Below are 27607 nucleotides of genomic sequence, written 5' to 3'. Positions count from 1 at the left end.
TGCACCACAGGCCCCACCATTTCACCTGCACCACAGGCCCCACCATTTAACCTGCACCACAGGCCAAACACCATTTCACCTGCACCACAGGCCCCACCATTTCACGTGCACCATTAACCCCATCATTCCACCTGCGCCACGGGCCAAACACCATTTCACGTGCACCACAGGCCCCACCATTTTACCTGCACCACAGGCCCCACCATTTCACCTGCACCACAGGCCACACCATTTCACCTGCACCATGGGCCCCATCATTTCACCTGCACCACAGGCCAAGCACCATTTCACCTGCACCACGGGCCCCACCATTTCACCTGCACAACAAGCCCCGCCATTTCACCTGCACAACGGGCCCCACCATTTCACCTGCACCACAGGCCCCACCATTTCACATGCACCACAGGCCCCACCATTTCACCTGCACCACAGGCCCCACTATTTCACCTGCACCACACCAGGGAGATACTGTGTTTTCTATCGCCACTTTACTTAGGGTATTTATTTCCAATCACCAGGATCCTTTCCTCTAAACAGCACAGTGTCAGTCAGAACCTGACAAAGTGTCCCAGTTGTGAGATGAACAGATGAATACTTACTATACATACAGGGGGAAATAATGGCATTACATGGCATTACATGGCATAATACAGGAGCAGTGACACATACACTAGTCTGTTAAAACCCACCTCTCTGTTCTCCAATGTTGATTCTTGTTACTTAGGGGATAGGGCTGAGAGAGAAGGGGTGTGTGTGTGTATGTGTATTACTGCATGTCTCTCGGCACTCTGTTGGCAGATCCCTGAGTCTCTGGCTCTGATCCAACTCCAATACCCTGCAGCTTTTAATACTCAGACACGCAGACACGCACACATAGATAGACCCATGGACACACACACACACACACACATACGGAGAGAGAAACACGCAGTGTGGTGGGTCTCTAGACTGGGTGGGCCCTGTAGCAGTGAGACTGCAGTCTTGCGTGGTGTTATGAGTTTGGAGAAGCCCTCAGTACTAAAACGAATCAAAACAGCTGCTCCTCTCAGCCTACGTGGGCTAGGCCACACACACACACACACACACACACACACACATGCATACACACACACAAAATGTGACAAAGACAAGTGTCTGTGCTCCCGTCTCTATAATGACTATTCTGTTCTGTCCTGAGTCACTGAGTTTGGATTTCACATGAACACAAACACACACAGAGTACGGTTTCCAGATTACCCTGACTGGTAGCGCAGAGAAGAAAGAGGAAGGAAAAGAAGAAGGGAGAGGAAAGGGAAAAAGGGTCAGTGCTTTCATTTTACCATTGTTTTTCACTGGAGGCCAGTGGAAACCTACAAACAGATGTTCCATCTCACTGTCTCTCACTGTCTCTTCCAATCAGAGCAAAAGCCTCAACACCCCCCCCTCCACCTCATCCTTTTAGCTGCTCCCTCTCTCCTCTCCTCCCTCTGTCCCTATCAGCTTCTCGTGCAAGTCAGGAAAAAGCAATTGGGAGAAGCTTAGATTCATAAACGCTTGAGAATAAACAAAAGGGGATTGAAAACACGCATCCTTGATCAGAGATGAGTGTTGTTCATTCTCCCCTCCAACCCTCCTCTCTTTATCTATCATCCTTTCACACAGAATAATCCACCAACATCATGGCTTTCTATTTGAGCTGTAATTCTGAGTGTGTTGAATGATGTCATGGTGCCCTGCAGACTAGTTCATAAAAGATCCAGATGGCTTTAGTGCTTGTTGTGGTTCCATGGACCATGGTTACCCCTGAGTGAACTGGAGCAGTACTGAGGCCTGATGGGAAATGAAGTTCCAGGTATCGTGTTGGTTATTCTATGGCAGGTCTTGAGTAGGAAGGGCTCACACAGAGGACAACTACTGCTGCTATCTCTCTCTGTGTCTCCATCTCTCTAATACACACTCAAAGGCTACATATTGAAGCTGGAAAATCTTCTGGAAGTCCGGAAAAGGCCATTTTGTCTACCACAAACCACAATCCGATGTGTGAGTGTGTTGGTATTTCTGAGTTAGACTGTGAGTCGTTGCCAAGCAATGCTGAGCTCAGACATTGTAAAGGGATTTCTCTCCTTGGCTTCCTTAAGCAGTTTGGGATTAAGGGATGAAAGCAATATGCTGGACTGAAAAGTGTATGTGTGTGTGGTGTGTGTTGGTGTGTGTGTTTCTCGTTCTCTGTGTGTATGTAGGATGTTGTACTACAGTCTGACAGACCCAAACTCTCTAAGGAAATCAATTCTAGATTCCACATCGAACAGACAACAAAACTCACACGCACAATATCAACACACAAGTACACATTCACTGTATTTTAGAGCCAGATGAGTCACTTTAGAACAGTCAGTCAAACACATCCAGTTACTGTCTTTACAGCTCAGTGAGAATGACCTTCAGTAAGTATGTGTGTACTGCAGAAATAGAATAAGCACACTCTTGTATTAGAAGTGTGTGTAAATGTGCGTGTTAGGTTTTACAGTTTTAGCCTACGTCATACACTTAGGCATTTAAATGAAGCCAAACCCTGAGACACGCAAGTGACACAACCCCCTTTACAACATCTGAACACACCGTGTGCGTGTGTGTGTGTGTGTGTTTGTGTGTGTGCGCCTCGAGTCACTATTATAGATAGGATAGGAGAATTGGCTAATCTTGTCGTGGTGTAATTGACTTGTAAACCCCTGTGTTTGTCTGTGCGTGTGTTTAGTGTCTCAGTCCTCCTGGGATTGGTGGAAAGATAATTAACACTACACTTCCTGGACCAATCACATTAGAGGAAAGTGTGCTGGAACTGTCAATCACAATAAAGCCCAGCCTCTGGAGAGACTTACACATTGTTCTCTTTTTAAAGACTGCTCCTCAATCAGCACTTTTTCTCAAACAAGGACACACAAAAGCACGCACTCTCTCTATCTATGGCTGAGTGATACTTAGGGCTCTATTTTCGGCTGGTGTTAAGCCTGCACAACTGTCAAATGCTCGCTCGTTTGCAATTTCGACCTGTTAATGCAGCGCTCTTCTATTTTCAAACCCTAGCACCAGGATTGGTAATTTACCTGTCTTATATGAGCTTGCTTGTGCTGAGGTGGAAGGGCTCACACTATATCACAATATCTGAGGTGTGTTCTTTAAAACGTGCGTCAAAGTCCCAATTTCAGTTTTCGCTGGTCAGGAAAAAGCAACTAAGCCCTTTGAAAGTGGCCTGTGTGTCATTGATATGAGTCATAAACATTTATTCTATTGTCAAAATATACTACAGTGTAAATAGGATCATTTGGTCATAAAGTCAGTCTCGTCTAAAACGGAGTTTGGAACCTCAGTGCGTCGTCACAAGGAGAACATAAAGGTGGGATTACAATCATGTGAACAAATGATGCCAAGCTCCACATGCAAATCGCCCCTCCTCCCACTTCCCTTCATTGAGGGGTGCTTTGCTTGCATTGGTTTTGGACCCAGGCTGCCTCCCGGGCATGAGCCAGGTGCCCTGTTCAAAGCCCATGTCGAAGTCTGCTCAAAACAAAAGTGACGTAATTAGCACGTGAGTAGGATTCTGCTCGCCCCAGCATGCATTTGTAGTATTCTTGTGTGCTGCTATAGCCCCTTGCATTAGCTACTGCCATGGAGTTCACTAAATATTTCATAAAGAAACTGATAAAACACACAGGTGCTAAATCAAGGTGACTTACAAAGATGAGAAGGTACCAAGAGCAAGAGAGGGAGTGAGGTGATGTAGTGTCCACAACAAAATAATCATTGTGGAATCTGAAATCCCAAAAGTATGATGGTGTACAGTACTTACTATTTGCACATGCTAAAATAAAGAACAAGGTGGGTAGATAACTAAGTGTGTCATTGTAGCAAAGCATTTATAAACTAAAAATCTGATCTCTTAAACGTTTCGTTCATTATGTTCTTGTAACGGCTGTCGTAGTAATGAAACCAGGGTGCAGCGGAGGATGTGTGTTCATCTTGAAATTTAATTGAAAAAGAGAACACTACAAAAATAAACAAAAGACGACAGCAAAACAGTCCTGTCAGGAAATACTCTAAACAGAAAACACTAGACAGAAACAATCACCCACCAAAACCCAAAGGAAAAACAGGCTACTTATGTGTGACTCCCAATCAGCAACAACAAACTACAGCTGTGCCTGATTGGAAGCCACACGGACAAAATCAACGAAACAAACCAACCTAGAAAAAAGAACATAGAACGCCCACCCAATGTAACACCCTGTCCTAACCAAAATAAAGAACAAAAACCCCTCTCTATGGCCAGGGCGTTACAGTACCCCCCCCAAATGTGCGGACTCTGGCCGCAAAACCTGACTCTGAAGGGGAGGGTCCGGGTGGGGCGGTCAGTCATGGTGTGGGGTGACATTTCTTTGGGGGGCCGCACAGCCCTCCATGTGCTCGCCAGAGGTAGCCTGACTGCCATTAGGTACCGATATGAGATCCTCAGACCCCTTGTGAGACCATATGCTGGTGCGGTTGGCCCTGGGTTCCTCCTAATGCAAGACAATACTAGACCTCATGTGGCTGGAGTGTGTCAGCAGTTCCTGCAAGAGGAAGGCATTGATGCTATGGACTGGCCCGCCCGTTCCCCAGACCTGAATCCAATTGAGCACATCTGGGACATCATGTCTCGCTCCATCCACCAACGCCACGTTGCACCACAGACTGTCCAGGAGTTGGCGGATGCTTTAGTCCAGGTCTGGGAGGAGATCCCTCAGGAGACCATCCGCCACCTCATCAGGAGCATGCCCAGGCGTTGTAGGGAGGTCATACAGGCACGTGGATGCCACACACACTACTGAGCCTCATTTTGACTTGTTTTAAGGACATTACATCAAAGTTGGATCAGCCTGTAGTGTGGTTTTCCACTTTAATTTTGAGTGTGACTCCAAATCCAGACCTCCATGGGTTGATAAATTGGATTTCGAATTATTATTTTTGTGTGATTTTGTTGTCAGCACATTCAACTATGTAAAGAAAAAAGTATTTAATAAGATTATTTCATTCATTCATATCTAGGATGTGTTATTTTAGTGTTCCCTTTATTTTTTGAGCAGTGTATATGTACAGATGCATATATACACATGTGTGTGTGTATTTATTTTTACTATTTTCTTGTAGTGTCATACCCAAAAAGACTTGATGCTGTAATTGCTGCCAAAATTGCTTCAACAAAGTACTGATATTTCAGTTTTTTATTTGTAATAAATTTGCAAAAAATGTCTAAAAGACAGTTTTTGCTTTGTCATTATGGGGTATTGTGTGTAGATTGATGAGGGGAAAAAACGATTTAATATATTTTAGAATAAGGCTGTAAGGTAACAAAATGTGGAAAAAGTCAAGGGGTCTGAGTACTTTCCGAAAGAGCCTCCAAAGAGCCATTTTGTCTGGTTACCAAAGACACGCTCCTCCAAACATACTGTAGGCTATTCAAAATGTTCATTCCTATAACGCCATATCAACAGCAGGCCTGGGCTATATCTTGCTTATTGACAAAGTGCCTCACACATACAATTTACAGGAGGGCACCTAGTATTTTTTGTTGTTGTTGAGAAAGAAGTGCGATGCATAAAGGCCTATACTTGTTGAAGCCAATTACCACAATGTTGACTGTCAACACTCCAAACATATTGAACAAACACTGGATGTTCTTTTTGTTTTTGTACTGTTGCAGTCACTCGTTACTGTAGCCTATGCCATTTAATAAACTGTAGTATCAATCCACAATGGACTAGGAGGAGAATATTCCATGCCCGCAGCCGAATTGGAGTTGATGACAATGCAAAGACCGTCAATTAACTACAGAGCTTGAGACAAACGCATGCAGTATTAAGCCATGAGACGTGTTGATTGGACAGTGAGTGGCCAAGCCCTCATCACACCTACAACTTGTTAATTCATCAAAACCCAAGCCTTTCACACTACCGCCAGCTATTGCGTTCATAATATTTCTTACACCCCCCTGGACCTATAGCGCTACCACCAGTGCTTAGATACCATTACATTAGGTTTGTTAAAATAGAGCCCTTATGGTGAAATTAGCAGAGAATAAAGGGATGAAGGAAGGATGACAGGAGGAGAGAAAAAGATGGGGAGCACTGAACGACTGCTTCCTTAAGGAGAGTCAGATATCAGGGCTGAGAAAGTCTACCACTGCAGAGAGATAAAAAGAGAGAGCGAGAGAGAGCGCGATGGGAGAGGAAGAGGGAGCGAGAGGGAGAAGGGGGAGAGAGAGAGGGAGAGGAAGAGGGAGCGAGAGGGAGAGGAAGAGAGAGAGGTTGAGGGAGAGGGAGCGAGAGGGAGAGAGAGAGGGAAAGGGAGTGAGAGAAAGAGGGAGAGAGAGAGGTTGAGGGAGAGGTTGATAATGATGAATCAGACACATCATGTATAAGAAACAGATTGCCTTTAATCAAGCATCCTGGTATGCAATATGTTTAGTACTTGTGAATGACTGGTGTTATATGACCTTTGAGAACATATTTTAGACCAAACAGTGAAAACATTGGCCTCCAATTTTTTATGATACATAGATTGTTGTTTTTCTGGGGCCGGGGAAAAAAGCACAAGGATGACTTAGTGGCCCCAACCAACACTCCACCAGATATTTTGTAACATGCCATAGAAGTCCTCTGTGATTGAAAACACATACACAAACACACGCACAGGGCTGTGACGGTCATGGAATTTTGTATGACGGTAATTTGCCAACCAAACGCACATTTTCTCCTCTCTCCACTCCTGACTGCATGTGCCTGCAGTAGAAATAGAATGAAATTGACAGGGTTAGAGGTTCCAAGTCGGTTCTATTCATTTTAAATCAAATCAAATCAAAATCAAATCACATTTTATTGGTCACATACACATGATTAGCAGATGTTAATGCGAGTGTAGCGAAATGCTTGTGCTTCTAGTTCCGACCATGCAGTAAAATCTAACAAGTAATCTAACCTAACAATTTCAAAACAACTACCTTATACACACACAAGTGTAAAGGAATGAATAAGAATATGTACATAAAAATATATGAATGAGTGATGCCCAATCGGCATAGGCAAGATGCAGTAGATGGTATAGAGTACAGTATATACATATGAGATGAGTAACGTAGGGTATGTAAACATTATATAAAGTGGCATTGTTTAAAGTGGCTAGTGATACATTTATTACATCCAATTTTTATTATTAAAGTGGCTAGAGTTGAGTCAGTATGTTGGCAGCAGCCCCTCAATGTTAGTGATGGCTGTTTAACAGTCTGATGGCCTTGAGATAGAAGCTGTTTTTCAGTCTTTCGGTCCCAGCTTTGATGCACCTGTACTGACCTCGCCTTCTGGATGTTAGCGGGGTGAACAGGCAGTGGCTCGGGTGGTTGTTGTCCTTGATGATCTTTTTGGCCTTTCCGTGACATCAGGTGGTGTAGGTGTCTTGGAGGGCAGGTAGTTTGTCCCCGGTGATGCGTTGTGCAGACCTCACCACCCTCTGGAGAGCCTTGCGGTTGTGGGTGGAGCAGTTGCCGTACCAAGCGGTGATACAGCCCTACAGGATGCTCTCGATTGTGCATCTGTAAAAGTTTTTGAGTGTTTTTGGTGACAAGACGAATTTCTTCAGCCTCCTGAGGTTGAAGAGGCGCTGTTGCGCCTTCTTCACCACGCTGTCTGTGTGGGTGGACCATTCAGTTTGTCCGTGATGTGTACGCCGAGGAACTTAAAACTTCCCACCTTCTCTACTACTGTCCCGTCGATGTGGATAGAGGGCTGCTCCCTCTGCTGTTTCCTGAAGTCTACGATCATCTCCTTTGTTTTGTTGACATTGAGTGTGAGGTTATTTTCCTGACACCACACTCCGAGGGCCCTCAGCTCCTCCCTGTAGGCCGTCTCGTCGTTGTTGGTAATCAAGCCTACCACTGTTGTGTCGTTTGTAAACTTGAGGATTGAGTTGGAGGCGTGCATGGCCACGCAGCCATGGGTGAACAGGGAGTACAGGAGAGGGCTGAGAACGCACCCTTGTGGGGCCCCAGTGTTGAGGATCAGTGGGGTGGAGATGTTGTTACCTACCCTCACCACCTGGGTTTGAGGCCCGTCAGGAAGTCCAGGACAGTTGCACAGGGCGGGTTCGAGACCCAGTGTCTCGAGCTTAATGACGAGTTTGGAGGGCACTATGGTGTTAAATGCTGAGCTGTAGTCATGAACAGCATTCTTTTATTTCTATGTGTGCTGCTGAATTGTGGGGGGTGTTGCCTAGGCAACTGAAGACTAATTTGCTACAACACCTTGTTTGTTTCAGCAAGGAACAACAAAGTTTCATCACATTTTTAAGAGTCCATGTTACCCTAGTAACGGACTCAACCGCACAAATGCCAGGCCGTCCCATCTTCAGTCACTTGTTCCTTCCAAAAACGGTTATGACGGTCATTTTATTTTCACGACGGTCTTCATTCGTAACTGTCGGTTACACGGTTATACAGTAATTGTGCCAGCCCTTCACACACACACACACACACACACACACACACACACACACCACACACACACACACACACACACACACACACACACACACACACACACACACAAAGAACCTTGCCCTGGCTTTGGCTTTTGATTGGCTGTGACTAATCGTCAACCGCAGCGTCTGCCTGCACACATATGTCGCCATGACAACACATCATTAGGAAAGTAGGAAGTGTCTGAGATAGCATAAAAACACACACACACACACACACACACACACACACACACACACACACACACACACACACACACACACACACACACACACACACACACACACACACACACACACACACAGCATGGTGGCTCTCTCCCAGTGTGCCAGCTCCACGGGCCTCCCTCACACGGGAAGCTAACTGCAGCACTCCTCAGCTCCTCAGGCACAATGATTACTGACACAATAATACTCATATCACAGACCACAACTACTGACTCTACAGCTCTGGGAGTAGAATTAAAACGGAGAGAAGAACCATGTGAGATGAACTAACAGTAGGAATGTCTGTATAAAGTGTTTCTTCACTGTATGAAAGACTGAATAACAACAGTCCTCAGTGAACACACAGCTTGTGATAATGCTTGTCGGCCAAGACAGTCAGGCTCAGTGAAATGATGAATGAACATTCAGCATGAACATCATGACTCAAACAAATTAGACTAAAAGGCCAATAACAGCAGCACACTTGAGAGTGACACGATAGGCATTAACTGAAGCACACTGTACTGTAACAACAGCACCACAGAAAAGCTGCCATCACTCCTGTGAGACGGAGAAAACAACGGAGTCTGAAAATACCAGGCAATCCTATTGCCAGGCAGAGAGGAGAGGACAGTCAGAGAGAGAGACACTGTATGGATAGAAGCTAGAGAAAGACAGATAAATATGCCTGGTTCAGACAGCTGGGTAAATGGGAACTGAAGTACACACTTGAAGAGGGATTAAGAAAGCTTTATCTGAAGTGTGGTGTTAGAAGGAGTGTCTGGGGGAAGACCAGGCTGTTTCAGCTAGGTGTTAAGAACAATACAAGCTCCTTTATCTGATACACTGACAGGTGTGAATAGAGAGATGATTTAAACACACATCACATGGTGAGGGAGGCCTTACGGATGCATGACAATTATGTGCCAAAGATGATATGCTTAAAAGTGACATTTTCATAATATATAAGTGCTGAGCAAGACACTGCATAAAAGCCTGCTTCTATACTTTAAGAATTTCAAACCGATGCAGGGACAGTCTGTGTGACAGCATTCTGACTGCAGTGAAAAGAGCTGGCAACAACACAGCCTTTCCCTCCCCCCTCTCGCTCTTATCAATTTCAATTTTCAATCTCTCTCTCTCCCTCCTCCCTCTTGCTCTTCTCTCTCCCTCCTCCCTCTTGCTTCTCTCTCTCCCTCCTCCCTCATGCTTCTCTCTCTCCCTCCTCCCTCATGCTTCTCTCTCTCTCTCCTCCCTCATGCTTCTCTCTCTCTCTCCTCCCTCATGCCTCTCTCTCTCTCCTCCCTCATGCTTCTCTCTCTCTCTCCTCCCTCATGCCTCTCTCTCTCTCTCCCTCCTCCCCCTCTCTCTCTCTCTCTCTCTCGCTCTCTCCCTCCTCTCTCTCGCTCTCGCTCTCTCTCTCTCTCTCTCTCTCTCTCTCTCTCTCCTCCTCCCTCTCTCCTCCCTCCTCTCTCTCTCTCTCCTCCCTCCTCTCTCTCTCTCTCCTCCCTCATGTCTCTCTCTCTCTCTGTCTCTCTCTCTCTCTCTCTCCATGCCTCTCTCTCGCTCATGCCTCTCTCTCTCTCATGCCTCTCTCTCTCTCTCATGCCTCTCTCTCTCTCTCCTCCTCCTCCCTCCCTCCCTCCCTCCCTCCCTCCCTCCCTCCCTCCCTCCCTCCCTCCCTCCCTCCCTCCCTCCCTCCGTGCATACAAAAAAGTGCCAACTCCCCTAAAGTTACCAAACTTTTCTTTCTTTCTCCATTTCTCTTTGAATGCTGCAGAATGGCAGGCAGCCACAGTGGCAAATCAAAATGTTTCCCTGGGAGAGAAGCTGTCTGCTACGCCTCCTGTCTTAGTGCCTCAAAAGTAAAAAACTTTTCATATTCTCATATTCTGAATTCACTTCACACCATTGATCTGAAAACATTTTCCATTGACCTGAAAACAACATGAGTGAGAGGGGAGAGGCTGGGCAGGGAGGTGAATAGGGGAAGGGTGGTGGACTTGAGTGATATCTGAGCTGTAGTGTTGAACACAGACATGTGCTTTACCAGTATTTTTATACTGGTCCCCCGTGGGAATCAAACCGACAACCCTGGAGTTGCAAGCGTCGTGCTCTACCAACTGAGCCACACGCAATGCGCATACATACACACACCATAATCAATGCCATACACACAGTTATGTATGGTTTCTAGTGGTCCCAAAACTGATCCATGTGATTAGATCCCTACCTGGTACATGTAGGTGTTAAAGTGGATCCCTACCTGGTACATGTAGGTGTTAAAGTGGATCCCTACCTGGTACATGTAGGTGTTAAAGTGGATCCCTACCTGGTACATGTAGGTGTTAAAGTGGATCCCTACCTGGTACATGTAGGTGTTAAAGTGGATCCCTACCTGGTACATGTAGGTGTTAAAGTGGATCCCTACCTGGTACATGTAGGTGTTAAAGTGGATCCCTACCTGGTACATGTAGGTGTTAAAGTGGATCCCTACCTGGTACATGTAGGTGTTAAAGTGTATCCCCTACCTGGTACATCATAGGTGTTAAAGTGGATCCCCTACCTGGTACATGTAGGTGTTAAAGTGGATCCCTACCTGGTACATCATAGGTGTTAAAGTGGATCCCTACCTGGTACATGTAGGTGTTAAAGTGGATCCCATTCTGAAGATGGATCTTCACTGTCGGATTCATGACGGAATATCATATCAGATCCCAAACCAGACCAACCAATCCCAGAGAGATAGAGAGAGAGAGCTTGCGTCTCATGTGCTCCTAAATCCCTGCTGTGTGATAGTGAGCCTGGTTGGAATAAAGGAGGTTCCTCTACTGGTCTGTCTACTCTGCTGGGACGAACAACAGAGCTACACTACTGTACTATGCTGCTACAACTACAGCCTACAGCATGGGCTACAGCAGAGAGAGGGAGGGAGGGAGAGCTAGAAGGGGAGACAGAATGAGAGAGGAGAGAGGGAGAGATGGGGGGTGCATGGTTGAGGCAGGGCTGCACTAAACATGGGTTGTTGTGATACAGAATAGGAATAGCGAGAGAGAGGGAGGGAGGGAGGGAGGGAGATATGAGGAGAGGTGTGTAGTGAGTGGTCAGCTGACTGGACAGGGTTGGACTTAGAGGACTGCTGAGGGGCTGAGTGGCCACCGGTTCACAAACACACTCTCTCGTTCTCTGGGCTAAAAATTGACCTGCCCATCTGGCGTTTGCCCAAAATGCCAGGTGGCCAGTCCGACCTTGCATGGGTTCGAACTTGGCTTAACTGTTGAATGGATGGTTAGAACAGAAGTGTGCATGTTCACTGGCATCACCTAGCTTAAAGAAACAATGTCACTCGTTTAGTAATTAATCAGATAATTACCTCAATCTATTAGACTGTCTGAGTTACTGGTGACCCATTTTAGTTTCCAATCCTACCGCAAGATCAGCCTTTTGTATTCACAACTGACAGTCTACCAACCCAACTCCACACCAAGGGGTTTATCAGCACAAAATATATATTTTCTCTCTCTCTCTCTCTCTCTCTCTCTCTCTCTCTCTCTCTCTCTCTCTCTCTCTCTCATCTATAAATGGAGGTGGACTCAGGACCTCAAAACACATAAAGGTGGTGCTGAGTCTGGAGGGGGCAGATTAGTGGAGCTGATGTAGGGTGATGTTGACAATCGGTCTGCTTATATAACTGATCCGATGCACACCCTGCTCTGCACACCTGTCACTGCCTGTACTGTACCGTGTGTGTGTAGATACCACGACAGAAAATGAAAAGACAAATGCTTGCATATCTTTTAGAGCAAGAACATATTAAATCAGTGTGTAAGTGTTTGACTACATATGGTCCATAAGTCTTACAGGGATGGAGAGAGAGAGGCAGGGAGAGACAAAGAGCGAGAGAGGGAGAGAGAGATGATTGGCGCCCCGTTCTATGTTTGGCTTCTGCGTTCACACACTAATTCCACAGCTGCCTGGCTGCTTTGACAGACACACAGACAAACACACTCACTGCTTCGACAGGCACACGTGTGTGTGTTCACACACAGCTCAAAAAAACAGCCCTAGAGAGAGGGGGGAGAAGAGGAGAAAATGGAAGGATGTAGAGGAGAGAAGAGGAGGATGAGAAGGAGCGAGAAAAATAATAACATGAGGAATAAATACACAATGAGTAACGATAACTTGGTACCAGTACCGAGTCGATGAGCAGGGGTACGAGGTAATTGAGGTAGATATGAACATATAGGTAGGGGTAAAGTGACTGGGCCGTATGCACTACCCTCTGTAGCACCTTACGGTCGGATGCCAAGCAGTTGCCATACCAAGAGGTGATGCAGCCAATCAAGATGCTCACAATGGTGCAGCTGTATAACTTTTTGAGGATCTGAGGGCCCATGTCGAATATTTTCAGCCTTCTGAGGAGGAAGAGGCGTTGTCGTGCCCTTTTCACGACTGTGTTATTGTGTGTGGACCATCATAAGTCCTTAGTGATGTGGAAGCTTTTGACCCGCTCCACTAAAGCCCCGTCGATGTGTGTGAGATAGTGAGAGATGAGAACTCAAACATCAAGCTGAACACGCAGCCTGTTGTATTCCTGCTGCCTCAAGACAGCCTACTGCAGACGTTCGGCCTGTCTGTCTGTCTGGGCCCTGCTTGGACCTGGTTGTCAAGGAAACAAAAGAGAGGAACTCAACACACAGCAAGACGAACATGGTTAGAGAGAGAGAGCAAAAACAGGAAAGATAACGTGAGATTTAGAGAAGAAAAGAGAGTGACTGTGAAAGAGTGACTGAGACAGCGAGAGGCCTGTAATGGACTGTGAAAAAGCACACCTCAAAATCTCAGAATAACTGCTATGACTGCCAAGGAACCTCTAACTCTGATATAAGGTAGAACTTATATGTGAAACTGTGCACAGCCAAAGAAGAACCATTCCTTGCACTCAATGCACTCCACGCCAGTTCATTCATTCTGATGATATCAAGATCCAACATGGCCGTCTAGTGACTGTGGAACAGTTGTCCAGGTAAATAGAGAGGTTCAGGTCAGTCCAGCAGTGGTCATCTCCTCTCCACTGGGACAGAGTGATTGCAGCCAGCCTGCTGCCTGCTGGTCACATTAGTAAGGAGACAGAGACACCTAGTGCTAACAGACGGTACTCATTCTTAACGTGGAAGGACAGAGGGAAGGAAGAGAGGAAGGATCCATTTAACAATATTGGAACAGAAACCTTTTTAGCAGGGGTTCCACTCTAGCTTTCACCGATGCAGTTGGTGAGAGACAGACACAGACAGAAAGATAGCCAGCCAGCCAGCCAGCCAGCCAGCCAGCCAGCCAGCCAGCCAGCCAGCCAGCCAGCCAGACAGACAGACAGACAGACAGACAGACAGACAGACAGACAGACAGACAGACAGACAGACAGACAGACAGACAGACAGACTGTGCTTTGGGTTTGGTCACACTCATACACAAAGAGCACTGTGTTTTGGCTTGTATCACACACAAACACACACTGGCACTGACAAAAAAAGGCTAGAAAATTGACACATTTGAAGCAGCGCTCTCAGTAGCAGAGAATTAACAGGAGGAAAAATCTCTCAACTCTCCATCAGCCTCTCCCTTTTCTGCACTGTCTTCCTCTCTTACTCTTTCCATCTCCCTACCTCTCCTACTAACTAACCCTCCTTGGCCTTCCCACTCTCTCTCCTGCTCTCCCTCCCCCCTCTCTGTCTCACTCTCTCTCTCTGCTGTTTCTCTAAGCATAGCTGGAGTTTATCTCAGCTGAACATGCCCTCTCTGAGTAGCCATTTTAAAACACAACATAATATGGTGTGAGCTAACAAACACACGCACACACAGACACACACACCCTTAGTTGAGGATCTTGCGTAGTGAGAAAGAAAGCTCTGTCATCCAGGTGTCAGGAACAATAATCACTCAACAATCTCTCAATCTCCATAACCTCCTCCATCCATCCCCTATCTCCCTCCTCCCCTTGCCCTTGCCCTCTCCCTCCTCCCCTTGCCCTCTCCCTCCTCCCCTTGCCCTCTCCCTCCTCCCCTTGCCCTCTCCCTCTCCCTCCTCCCCTTGCCCTCTCCCTCCTCCCCTTGCCCTCTCCCTCCTCCCCTTGCCCTCTCCCTCCTCCCCTTGCGCTCTCCTTCCTCCCCTTGCGCTCTCCCTCCTCCCCTTGCCCTCTCCCTCCTCCCCTTGCCCTCTCCCTCCTCCCCTTGCCCTCTCCCTCTCCCTCCTCCCCTTGCCCTCTCCTTCCTCCCCTTGCCCTCTCCCTCCTCCCCTTGCCCTCTCCTTCCTCCCCTTGCCCTCTCCCTCCTCCCCTTGCCCTCTCCTTCCTCCCCTTGCCCTCTCCTTCCTCCCCTTGCCCTCTCCCTCCTCCCCTTGCCCTCTCCTTCCTCCCCTTGCCCTCTCCCTCCTCCCCTTGCCCTCTCCCTCCTCCCCTTGCCCTCTCCTTCCTCCCCTTGCCCTCTCCCTCCTCCCCTTGCCCTCTCCCTCCTCCCCTTGCCCTCTCCCTCCTCCCCTTGCCCTCTCCCTCCTCCCCTTGCCCTCTCCTTCCTCCCCTTGCCCTCTCCCTCCTCCCCTTGCCCTCTCCTTCCTCCCCTTGCCCTCTCCCTCCTCCCCTTGCCCTCTTCTTCCTCCCCTTGCCCTCTCCTTCCTCCCCTTGCCCTCTCCCTCTCCCTCCTCCCCTTGCCCTCTCCTTCCTCCCCTTGCCCTCTCCCTCCTCCCCTTGCCCTCTCCCTCCTCCCCTTGCCCTCTCCCTCCTCCCCTTGCCCTCTCCTTCCTCCCCTTGCCCTCTCCCTCCTCCCCTTGCCCTCTCCTTCCTCCCCTTGCCCTCTCCCTCCTCCCCTTGCCCTCTCCCTCCTCCCCTTGCCCTCTCCCTCCTCCCCTTGCCCTCTCCTTCCTCCCCTTGCCCTCTCCCTCCTCCCCTTGCCCTCTCCCTCCTCCCCTTGCCCTCTCCCTCCTCCCCTTGCCCTCTCCCTCCTCCCCTTGCCCTCTCCTTCCTCCCCTTGCCCCCTCCCTCTCCCTCCTCCCCTTGCCCTCTCCCTCCTCCCCTTGCCCTCTCCCTCCTCCCCTTGCCCTCTCCCTCCTCCCCTTGCCCTCTCCCTCCTCCCCTTGCCCTCTCCTTCCTCCCCTTGCCCTCTTCTTCCTCCCCTTGCCCTCTCCCTCTCCCTCTTCCCCTTGCCCTCTCCTTCCTCCCCTTGCCCTCTCCCTCTCCCTCCTCCCCTTGCCCTCTCCCTCCTCCCCTTGCCCTCTCCCTCCTCCCCTTGCCCTCTCCCTCTCCCTCCTCCCCTTGCCCTCTCCCTCCTCCCCTTGCCCTCTCCTTCCTCCCCTTGCCCTCTCCCTCCTCCCCTTGCCCTCTCCTTCCTCCCCTTGCCCTCTCCTTCCTCCCCTTGCCCTCTCCTTCCTCCCCTTGCCCTCTCCTTCCTCCCCTTGCCCTCTCCCTCTCCCTCCTCCCCTTGCCCTCTCCTTCCTCCCCTTGCCCTCTCCCTCTCCCTCCTCCCCTTGCCCTCTCCTTCCTCCCCTTGCCCTCTCCCTCCTCCCCTTGCCCTCTCCCTCCTCCCCTTGCCCTCTCCTTCCTCCCCTTGCCCTCTCCCTCCTCCCCTTGCCCTCTCCCTCCTCCCCTTGCCCTCTCCTTCCTCCCCTTGCCCTCTCCCTCCTCCCCTTGCCCTCTCCTTCCTCCCCTTGCCCTCTCCCTCTCCCTCCTCCCCTTGCCCTCTCCTTCCTCCCCTTGCCCTCTCCCTCCTCCCCTTGCCCTCTCCCTCTCCCTCTCCCCTTGCCCTCTCCCTCTCCCTCCTCCCCTTGCCCTCTCCCTCCTCCCCTTGCCCTCTCCCTCCTCCCCTTGCCCTCTCCCTCCTCCCCTTGCCCTCTCCCTCTCCCTCCTCCCCTTGCCCTCTCCCTCCTCCCCTTGCCCTCTCCCTCTCCCTCCTCCCCTTGCCCTCTCCCTCTCCCTCCTCCCCTCTCCCTCTCCCTCCTCCACTCCCTCGATCCCTCTTTGCCTGCAAACACGTGTCAGCTCCATCTCCCCTACTGTCGTCAGCAGCAGAGCAACTCAGCACACATGAACACACACAAGCAGTCTGACTTTGGGGGAGCACAGTCCTGCATAAGATGTACATGTGGAAAGGTCAACTCCTGCATTCTAAGATGACTGTGGTGCCCATAGTGTAGTACAGATCTTGGGACAGGACTGTAGGGTATAGCAATGGCTTCACACCAGCTCTCACTGGCACTGGGAATAGGGGGAGAGGAGAGAGGAGGAGGGAGAAAAAGAGGGGAGGAGGGGAAGGAATAACGAAGGGGAGAGATGGATCTGTGTATAGGAGGTCAGGGGCGCTACTTTTGCCCTTCACAGGGCATCGAGTGCAGCGTTGCAGTGGCATGGTGAAACTCTACACCCTGTGTGTGAGTGTGTGTGGATGCATGCGTGCGCGTGTGGCTGCAGTGAAAGAGGCATGACAGGAACCTCGCTTGGCACCTGCGAGTGAGGCTGTCTTTCACTCCTCCTTCCTCTCTTCTCATCCATCACTTCATTATTGTGTCAGGTATTTAATACATATCTTGTGTTAAAATAAAGACAATTACATGTGCCTCACTTGCATAAATACACCATGTGTATTTGCATATATGAATAAATGAACATAACGGCTGCAACCACCAAACACTTGCTCTGTTTACCCTACCTGCACTCATCTGCGCTGTCTAGACTGCCTCATTAATTACTGTTGTTGTCATTTTCTCTTGCATAATTCAACAAGCGTGTCAATAGCTGGATACCCCCGGATTAAAAATAACCACGTTCGGCTTTAGATTACACCTATCTATACAGGTTGGTGGCACCTTAATTGGGGAAAACGGGCTTGTGGTAATGGCTGGAATAGGTGGAATGCCATTCCATTCACTCCATTCAATCCATTATTATGAGCTGTCCTCCCCTCAACAGCCTCCACTGTTACATACCAGGGGTTGAAACTGGGAACAGAACCGAAAACCTTTTTCAAGGAACATAATCAAAACAGGGAATGAAAATGATCTATACTGTTCCAGAACAGAAATGTTATTTTAAAAGCATGGAAACCGGTTAATAAGGTTATTTTACATTCCAGGCATTTTTTTTACAATCCTCAATCCCCAGTGTCTGCCTGACAGCTGAAAATCTATGCCAGTGTGTGTGCATGTGTCGGCTACGGCCCCTCCCCTCCGCAGCATAGCTGTAGCCCTGCGCCCTATGGGCCCTATGGGCGGCGTACTGCAGCGACGCCTCTTGCACTGAGATGCAGCGTCTTAAATCACTGCGCCTCTCAACAGTGAAGAATGTGCAGGCTGTTCTGTGCTGGTACAGAGGCTCTGTGCTGTTATACTCTACAGCCCTAAGTGCCACTGTTAGACTCTGCTCTACTCTGCTGTCCCCTCCTCCCCCTCCCCCTCCCCCTCCTTCCATCACTGGCCTTGGTACAGGAGGATCTCTCACTTCATGAGTCATACATCCTCAACTGACTGAGACTCTGGCTGGCTCTCTCTGCCTTGCCAAAGTGATGCAGCCAGGTACTGTACCAACCCTGAGCCAGGCACACAGTGTGTGTGACTGTGAGTGTATCTCTCTGTGTGTGTGTGTGTGTGTGTGTGTGTGTGTGTGTGTATATATGTGTGTAGCCAGGTCATCTGTGATACAAGTCAGTATTCGACATCCATCCATGTCTGAGAACGTCCAGAGATGATGTGGAAAACCGACCACTAGGGGCAACACTGTGTCGCTAGCCCTTACCCTATCCCTAACCGTAGGCCTCTGATTCCAAAGGTTGATAGTTTGAATCAAGAGATAGAAAGTTGTCTTTAAGATTTTGGTTTTAAGCCAATCCCAAACCTTAACCCTTACCATTCAGAGTTAATGCCTAACCTTAAGATTTCAGAGTTAATGCCTAAACTGAACCTTATACACTTACAATTTTGGATGACGGTAATTGACTAGCCATATGACCGCGGTCTACAGACCGTAAAAACCATTAGAATAGCAAAAAAGAATGATTATCTCCCTCGCTCCTGACTGTTTGTGCTGCCATAGAAATAGACTGATAGAAATTAGAATGTATTATATTTCTATGTGTGCTGGTGCTGCATTGATGTTGGATGTTGCCTAGGCATCCGAAGACTCATTTGCTAGTTTCTTGTTTCAGCAAGGAGCAACTAAGTTTCATCACCTTGTTAAGAGTCCATTTAACCACAGAAACGGACTCAACTGCTCGAATGCCCAGCCATCTTCAGTCAGCTGTTCGTAAAAATAAAGAAATCCATAACCGTGTGTGTGGCCAGCCCTAGCGTGTGGCCGGCTCTAGCGTGTGGTCGGCCTTAGCCTGTGGTCGGCCCTAGCGTGTGGTCGGCCCTAGCGTGGGGCCGGCCCTAGCGTGTGGCCGGCCCTAGCGTGTGGCCCGGCCCTAGCGTGTGGTCGGCCCTAGCGTGTGGCCGGCCCTAGCGTGTGGCCGGCCCTAGCGTGTGGCCCGGCCCTAGCGTGTGGCCCGGCCCTAGCGTGTGGCCGGCCCTAGCGTGTGGCCGGCCCTAGCGTGTGGCCGGCCCCCGCTCCTCCGCACACTCCACTGGCTTCCAGTTGAAGCTCGCATCTGCTACAAGACCATGGTGCTTGCCTACGGAGCTGTGAGGGGAATGGCACCTCCGTACCTTCAGGCTCTGATCAGGCCCTACACCCAAACAAGGGCACTGCGCTCATCCACCTCTGGCCTGCTGGCCCCCCTACCTCTGCGGAAGCACAGTTCCCGCTCAGCCCAGTCAAAACTGTTCGCTGCTCTGGCATCCCAATGGTGGAACAAGCTCCCTCACGACGCCAGGACAGCGGAGTCAATCACCACCTTCCGGAGACACCTGAAACCCCACCTCTTTAAGGAATACCTGGGATAGGATAAAGTAATCATTCTACCCCCCCCCCCCAAAAAAAGATATAGATGTACTATTGTAAAGTGGTTGTTCCACTGGATATCATAAGGTGAATGCACCAATTTGTAAGTCGCTCTGGATAAGAGCGTCTGCTAAATGACGTAAATGTAAAATGTAAATGTGCGGCCGGCCCTAGCGTGTGGCTGGCCCTAGCGTGTGGCTGGCCCTAGCGTGTGGCTGGCCCTAGCGTGTGGCCGGCCCTAGCGTGTGGCCAGCCCTAGCGTGTGGCCAGCAAAGCAGTCCCAGTGTGTGAGCTCATGTGTTGTGAGGGTCTATAAATAATACAGATGACATCCGCCTGCAACGGCGGCATGGAGCCACTGATGATGTCATAGAGGAACACCTGTCTGCCACTCTGCCATCTCAGAACCTTCTGGTAATAACTACATTATGGGCTGGGTCTGAGATGGAGACGACAGGAAAAGTGGACAGACTGAATGATCCCTGCTGAACACACACACACCATAGCCTTAACACTAATACTAAAGCTGAGCCTGATCAAAGTGTAAAACTAAAATGACATTAACTACAAAATGAATCTAACGCCCTCTTTGATGTTATAATGGCTTCTGAATGGGATTCATAATTAAAGACATGCTCCGGGACGTTGGCAACTAAGTATTTTTTTAAAACCTCTCGCTTTGGGCTGGATGTGTCAATGTGTAGTTCATACAGTGCCTTCAGAAAGTATTCATATCCCTTGACTTATTGCCCATTTTGTTGTGTTACAGCCTGAATTTAAAATGGATGAAATACATGTTTTTTTGTCACCCATCTACACACAATACCTCATACTTACAAATGTGTTGAAAATAAAATACAGATCTACTGCGCTTTGGCAGTAGATCAGCAAGTGCTTTCAAGGTTAAAACAATAGAGAGGCGTTTGTGTTACCATCAGTAATACTGTAAAGCCTGATCTGAGACTGTAAGCGGAGATAGAAGTGGATTCTAATGCACACACACACAAAGTTGCTGATGGCTGGTGTCTGGGATGGCAGAAGGTGTCAGGAAGTCAACACCAGATCCCCCCGCCCCCCTTGTTTCCATGGAGACTAGATTCATGGGGCTCAGGAGGTGAGCCAGCTAGAGAAAACCCTGAGTTTGCACAACCACACACACACACACACACACACACACACACACACACACACACACACACACACACACACACACACACACACACACACACACACACACACACGTATATTGGTACTGTATGTATGTACTTCATTCACTAGGACGGAGGTGCATGTTGTGTTTTCTAGATTAAATCAATTCCAATTCTGTGCATGTGCAAATACAGCAGAGCCCATAGAAGCCCTGCTTCTTAAATCACTACCTGCCCTGCCCAAAACCACTCAGTCACTATCAATTACACCTACTCAGGGCACATTAGAACACAATGGGGATTACTGCTGAGCACTAAACACCATTTGTCACACACATCTCCACACTTAACAGTGAGACCTGCAGGGAGAGAGGGAGAGGGAGGGAAAGAGAGAGAGAGAGAGAGATAGACAGAGGGGCAGGCAGGGATGTAGTATATCATGATTGCTGTGATGAAGTTGCTAGCCTTTACTGGAGAAGGAATTGGAAAGCGAGGAGCGTGCTTGTTTGTTTGTGTGTGTGTGTGTGTGTATATTGGTGTGGTGTGTGTGTGTGTGTGTGTGTGTGGTGTGTGTGTGTGTGTGTGTGTGTGTGTGTGTGTGTGTGTGTGTGTGTGTGTGTGGGGGGGAAACCGATGGGACGGGCACATAGTCTGCTGGGTCAGCGTTAAACAGGAGCCATTCTGAGCTGTGTATTCCCACTGGGTTGGAGCAGGAAGAGCAGAGGGTCTGTGTGTGTGTGTGTGTGTGTGTGTGTGTGTGTGTGTGTGTGTGTGTGTGTGTGTGTGTGTGTGTGTGTGTGTGTGTGTGTGTGTGTGTGTGTGTGTGTGTGTGTGTGTGTGTGTGTGTGTGTGCCTGGAGAACGATGATGCACTGAGGGGAAAAAGGTCAATACTGTACACATGGTCACACATTATCATGCATTCCAAGGACACTGGATAACCATCCCAACCAGTAGAGCTATGCGAGTGAGCAGGACCACACTAGAGCCAGAGAGAGCAATGAGAATGGACAACCATGAAGGGACAATCACTAACGACTTATTTCTCTGTGTATTTCTAGTTAATGGCTATTTCACTGCAACACTTCAGACTATTCGTGTTCCCTCTCTTCTTCCTCACAACTCCAGCATAAAAGAATGCATACTGTCTCCCCTTTTCTTCCCTTCTCTCTCCCCATCTCTCTCTCTCTCTCTCCTCCATCTCTTTCTCCCCTTGTCTCTCTAACCTCCTCCATCTCCCTCACCCTCTCTCCAACTCTCCCTCTCCTCCAGCCGTGCATAGTCGTTAAAGAGACAGGAATCTTATTAATCTGGCAACCATGGAAACAGTTTGGTTTCAGGATCAGACACAAATCTATTTTTAAACAGAGAGGAGGAGGAGGAGGGATGGAAGGACAGGGAGTAGAGGATATTAGGAGTGGATGGGAGGACAGGGAGGAGAGGATAGGAGGAGTGGTTGGGAAGACTGGGAGGAGAGGATAGGAGGAGTGGTTGGGAGGACTGGGAGGAGAGGATAGGAGGAGTGGTTGGGAGGACTGGGAAGAGAGGATAGGAGGAGTGGTTGGGAGGACTGGGAGGAGAGGATAGGAGGAGTGGATGGGAGGACTGGGAGGAGAGGAGAGCAGGAGTGGATGGGAGGACTGGGAGGAGAGGATAGGAGGAGTGGTTGGGAGGACTGGGAGGAGAGGATAGGAGGAGTGGATGGGAAGACATGAAGGAGAGGATAGGAGGAAGAGATGTCTCAGCATTGTGTGTATACAGTGCCTTCAGCAGATATTGAATTTTAAATAAACAGAGTAAAACTCACGGACGACTAGTAAATCTCAAACCAAGTTGATTCACCCACTGGGTCACACAGCTGCAGAAGACCAAGACATACTTACAGAAGCACTATTTAAACCTTTCTCCTATGCTGAGTATCCTCCTTACACACCTGGACAGCCAATACATATCTGTTACTAGACAGGACTTCAGTGATGCCTGTTCTTTCTCACTTCATCTGACCTAAGCTCGGCCCAAATTCCTCACTCCTCCCCAACTCATGGCTGTCCTACAGTACCAAATCTGTTGACTGAAACCAGACGGTGGCCCGTCTCCTCTCCATAGGATACCTGATGGCTAACAATAACATGTTCTGACAGAATGTAAACGTTACGCATTCCCGGCTCTCTCTCAGTATCATGAATAAGGATATTTCATATTTCAAGTTTAGAAGTCATAACCCATCAGTTGTAATTATTTTCCTACAATCTACACAAATTGCTCTGTAATGTCAAAGCAGAAGAAAAATTCTAACGTTTAAATAAAAAAAATATACATACTGTATATCTTGATCAGATAAGTATTCAACCCCCTGAGTCACTGCATGTTAGAATCACCTTTGGCAGTGATTACAGCTGTGAGTCTTTCTGGGTAAGACTACAAGAGATTTGCACACCTGGATTGTACAATATTTGCACATTATCCTTTTTAAAATTCTTTAAGCTCTGTCAAGTTGGTTGTTGATCCTTGCTAGACAGCCATTTTCATGCCTTGCCATAGATTTTCAAGCCGATTTAAGTCAAAACTTTAACTAGGCCACTCAGGAACATTCAATGTCGTCTTGGTAAGCAACTCCAGTGTATATTTGGCTTGTTTTAGGTTATTGTGCTGCTGAATGGTGAATTTGTCTCCCAGTGTCTGTTGGAAAGTAGACAACCAGGTTTTCCTCTAGGATTGTGTCTGTGCTGAGCTCTATTACGTTTCTTTTATCCTAAACAACTCCCTAGTCCTTGTCAATGACACAATACCCATTACATGATGCAGCCACCACCATGCTTGAATATAGGAATATGAATAGTGGTATTCAGTGATGTGTTGTGTTGGATTTGCCCCAAACATAACGTTTTGTTCTAGTACATAAAGTCCATTTCTTTGCCACATTTTTTGCAGTTTTACTTTAGTGCCTTATTACAAACAGGATGCATGCTTCCTTCTTTTCCCCCTGTCATTTAGGTTAGTATTGTGATGTAACCTCATTATCACACCCTGATCTGTTTCACCTTTCTTTGTGATTGTTTCCACCCCCTCCAGGTGTCGCCCATCTTCCCAATTACCCCCCTGTGTATTTATACTTGTGTTTTCTGTCTGTTGCCAGTTCGTCTTGTTTGTGTGTGTTTTGTGTCTCAGCTCCTGCTTGTTCCAGTTTCTATTTTCTCCTCCTTTTGGTTTTTGACCCTTGCCTGTCCTAACCCTGTACCCGCCCGCCTGACCACTCTGCCTATCCCTGAGCCTGCCTGCCGTATTGAACCTTTGTCCACCTCTGGATTACCAACCTCTGCCTGACACTGAGCCTGCCTGCCGTCCTGTACCTTGGCCTCTAGTTTGGATCATCGACCCCTGCCTGCCTTGACCTGTCGTTTGCCTACCCCTGTTGTTACAATAAACATTGTTACTTCACACAGTCTGTACTTGGGTCTTACCTTGGTACCTGATAGTATGAACTAGCCATGACTGACCCAGCAGACTTGGACCAGCTCTGCAATGCCATCTCCTCCCAAGGAGCCCTCATTGGTAGACATGAGGAGATGCTTCGTGGTCTGATGGAAGGGTTCCAGGACGTGGCAGAAAGTCACAACCTAGCCTTGGACGCTTTGCGGGAGCAATTCCGTAGGTTGCCTACCACGACGGTACCCTCCCAGCCCCTCTGTAACCTGGCTGGTAGTAGTGCCGTCACCCCAGTTTCGCGGGAACCCCACTTACCTCCCCCGGAGCAGTACGATGGAGTTTCCAGAACCTGCCGGGCTGTTGTAATTCTCGCTGCAGCCTTCTTCGTTCCCCTCGGACCCCTCAAAGATGGCATACATTATTACTCTGATGTCCGAGAGGGCACTCGCCTGGGCCACGGCGGTGTGGGAGAAACAATCCACCGTCTGCTTCAGTCTGGAGGTATTTCTGGCAGAGGTGTGAAGTTTGAGGCTCCGGTGTCTGGGAGAGAGGCTGCCTGGAAGTTACTCCAGCTTCGGCAGGACACCCTCAGTCTGGCAGACTATGCGATGGAGTTCCGCACACTAGCAGCAGAGGGTACCTGGAACCCGGACACGCTGCTCGTCACGTTCCTGCACAGATTATCGGAGGAGGTAAAGGATGAGCTGGCAGCCAGAGAACTACCGACAGATCTCGACTCACTCATCACTTTAACCATCCGGATCGATGCAGGAATGTAGGAGGGAGAAGAGGTCCGATTGCGGTCCCAATCACTCACTCAGGGATCCCACCTGGCATCTGATGAAGTCCCCGGCGTCTACGTCCCAGAGAGGATCCGAGCTTACCCAAGTGCCTCCGGAGACTGCCGATTCACCTCTTCCCGAGCCGATGCAGCTCGGCAGGGCTAAGCGGTCTCCAGTCGAACGAGTACGCAGACTTGAGACCCAGAGTTGTCTGTATTGCGGTACTGCTGGTCACTTTGTGTCTACCTGTCCCGTCAAGAGACCTAGCTCATTTGTTGGAGTGAGTACACTGGCGGGTCTTAAAGATAATTGTTCTTCTCGCCACCCTCTCCATGCCACCCTGTTCTGGAGTGACTAGGCCAAGTCTCTCCAGGTACTCATTGACTCAGGGGCTGATGTGAGTCTCATGGATGTTACTCTGGCGTCCAAGCTGGGCATCCTCAGTCAACCTACGAGTGTCGGGGAACCACAATAAATGATCCAATTCCTGCTGGTTGAGTCGTCGCAGGTTCCCGTGGTATTGGGATTCTCTTGGCTCCAGCGACACAATCCCTGCATTGACTTTGCTACTAGTGCCATTGTGGGCTGGAGCCCATCCTGCCACACTCATTGCCTGAAGTCACATCTCCCTGCCCTGGGACGTCTTCCTGGGGGCTTGGAAATTGTCCCGGACTTCTCCGCCAGCGCCGCAGAGTACCAGGACCTTCGGGGGGGGGGGGGGGGTTCAGTAAGGCTCGGGCCACTTAGCTTCCGCAGCACGCAGTATCTAAGAAGATCAAGCCTGAGGCGCTGTCACGCTGCTATAGTGCTGCGGCTACACCCCCAGAAGCCGAGACCCCCCCCCCCCAGCTCCAAGATCATTAGCCCCTCTGTTGCCCCGTACCCTCTGTATTTTTCCTACCTTTTGTGTCTAGAGTCAAAACCATGTCTGACTGACCCTTGTCTTCGGTTTCTAGGCCCATCCCTCCCCCCCATGTCATCAATGTCTCTGAGCCTGCCTGCCGTCCTGTACCTTTGCTCCACCTCTGGATTACCGACCTCTGCCTGACCTGACACTGAGCCTGCCTGCCGTCCTGTAACTTGGCCTCTACTCTGGATTATCAACCCCCTGCCTGACTTGACCTATCATTTGCCTGCCCCTGTTACAATAAACATTGTTACTTCACACAGTCTGCACTTGGGTCTTACCTTGGTACCTGATACTCATGGTGAAATCCCTGAGTGGTTTCCTTCCTCTCCGACAACTGAGTTAGTAAGGACGCCTGTATCTTTGTAGTGACTGGGTGTATTGATCAAATCAAATTTTTTTATGGTCACATATGCAGGATTAGCAGATGTTATTGCGAGTGTAGCGACATGATTGTGCTTCTAGTTCCGACTGTGCAGTAATATCTAACAATTAAAAAAAAATAGGAGGCTAACAATGTAAGAAATAATACATAACAAATACTGCATTGTTTCCTAAGAGCTAGAAGCGAGGCGACCCTGTCTGTCGGTGCCATCCAAAGTGTAATTTATTACTTCACTATGCTCTAAGGGAAATTCAATGTCTATTGTTGGTCATTTTTATGTACACCTACCAATAGGTGCCCTTCGAGGCATTGAAAAACCTCCCTGGTCTTTGTGGTTAAATCTGTTTGAAATTAACTGCTCGACTGAGTTAAGTCAGCCAGAAGAGGAGCAGAGAAAATGGCTTCTCTATCCACCCCGCCTGAACGTCACACCATACTACACGAGAGAGATAGAGAGATTAGGCTCAGGAGAAGAGAGGGAGAAAAGGCAAATGGAAAGAAGGGATGAAATTGAAGAGGCTGGGGAGGGAAAGTGAGGGTGGGACAGAAGTAGAGAGAGTGAGAGGAGAGATGGTTCTGTCTGATTCAGGATATGGACCGAGCTCAACATGACCTTTACATAACACGACCAGTAGGGTTGGGAGGTATCCAGATTTTCATACCGTCATAACGTGTCTGTACCATACCGGGGTGCACACAATGGTTTCAAATAACAATTTAGGAAACAGGGATCTTGATCCAGGAGTGGGATGAATGTCTCTGCTGTAACCAAGAAGCTAGATCTGGACATCCAGCCGCTTAGCTAGCGAGTTAGCAAACCAAATACATAGCTGGAGCCCTGAGCTGGACATAATTTATTTGACACATCTTAGATTTCATATAGTTATACTTAATTTATAGTTTATAAGCAGTGGTGTAGCACACACCCCCGTGACAAAAACATTGCCCAAGCCTATCACCCCGGGGCACTGCTCCTCACACACACAAAGCGTGCTGACATGTTCACATAAACACACACACAGCGTCCGCACACACACACACACACACACACTGAAATATAGAGCACAATACTGTACAGGCGCACACTCAGGCAGTGTGCACTGCACAAAATCACACAAACAGACACTAACACACATCTTAACCTTGTGTTAGTCATGTCTCCAGCTCACCAGTTGAGCAGTGTAGTGTGGACTCACACACTCATAGACACACACATTCTGTCACAGTGCTAGGGGAAACATTCTCTGTTGTCTCCTCAGACAGCAACCCTGCATGATTGCTTTGGACCATCTCC

The 27607-nt window shown here is 48.7% G+C and overlaps 1 protein-coding gene across 4 annotated transcripts in view; it reads right to left on the bottom strand.

The window, feature by feature from the left end:
- The window catches only part of ppfia4 (PTPRF interacting protein alpha 4), a 103322-nt gene that overhangs the window by 32719 nt on the left and 42996 nt on the right, over positions 1-27607 (bottom strand). The window lies entirely within an intron of this gene.

Source organism: Salmo salar, chromosome 22 (assembly GCF_965601325.2).
Source record: "Salmo salar chromosome 22, fSalSal1, whole genome shotgun sequence".
NCBI classification, from domain to species: Eukaryota; Metazoa; Chordata; class Actinopteri; order Salmoniformes; family Salmonidae; genus Salmo; species Salmo salar.
The sequence above is the reverse complement of the archived record's forward strand: the minus strand, read 5'-3'. Positions and strand labels throughout refer to the sequence as shown.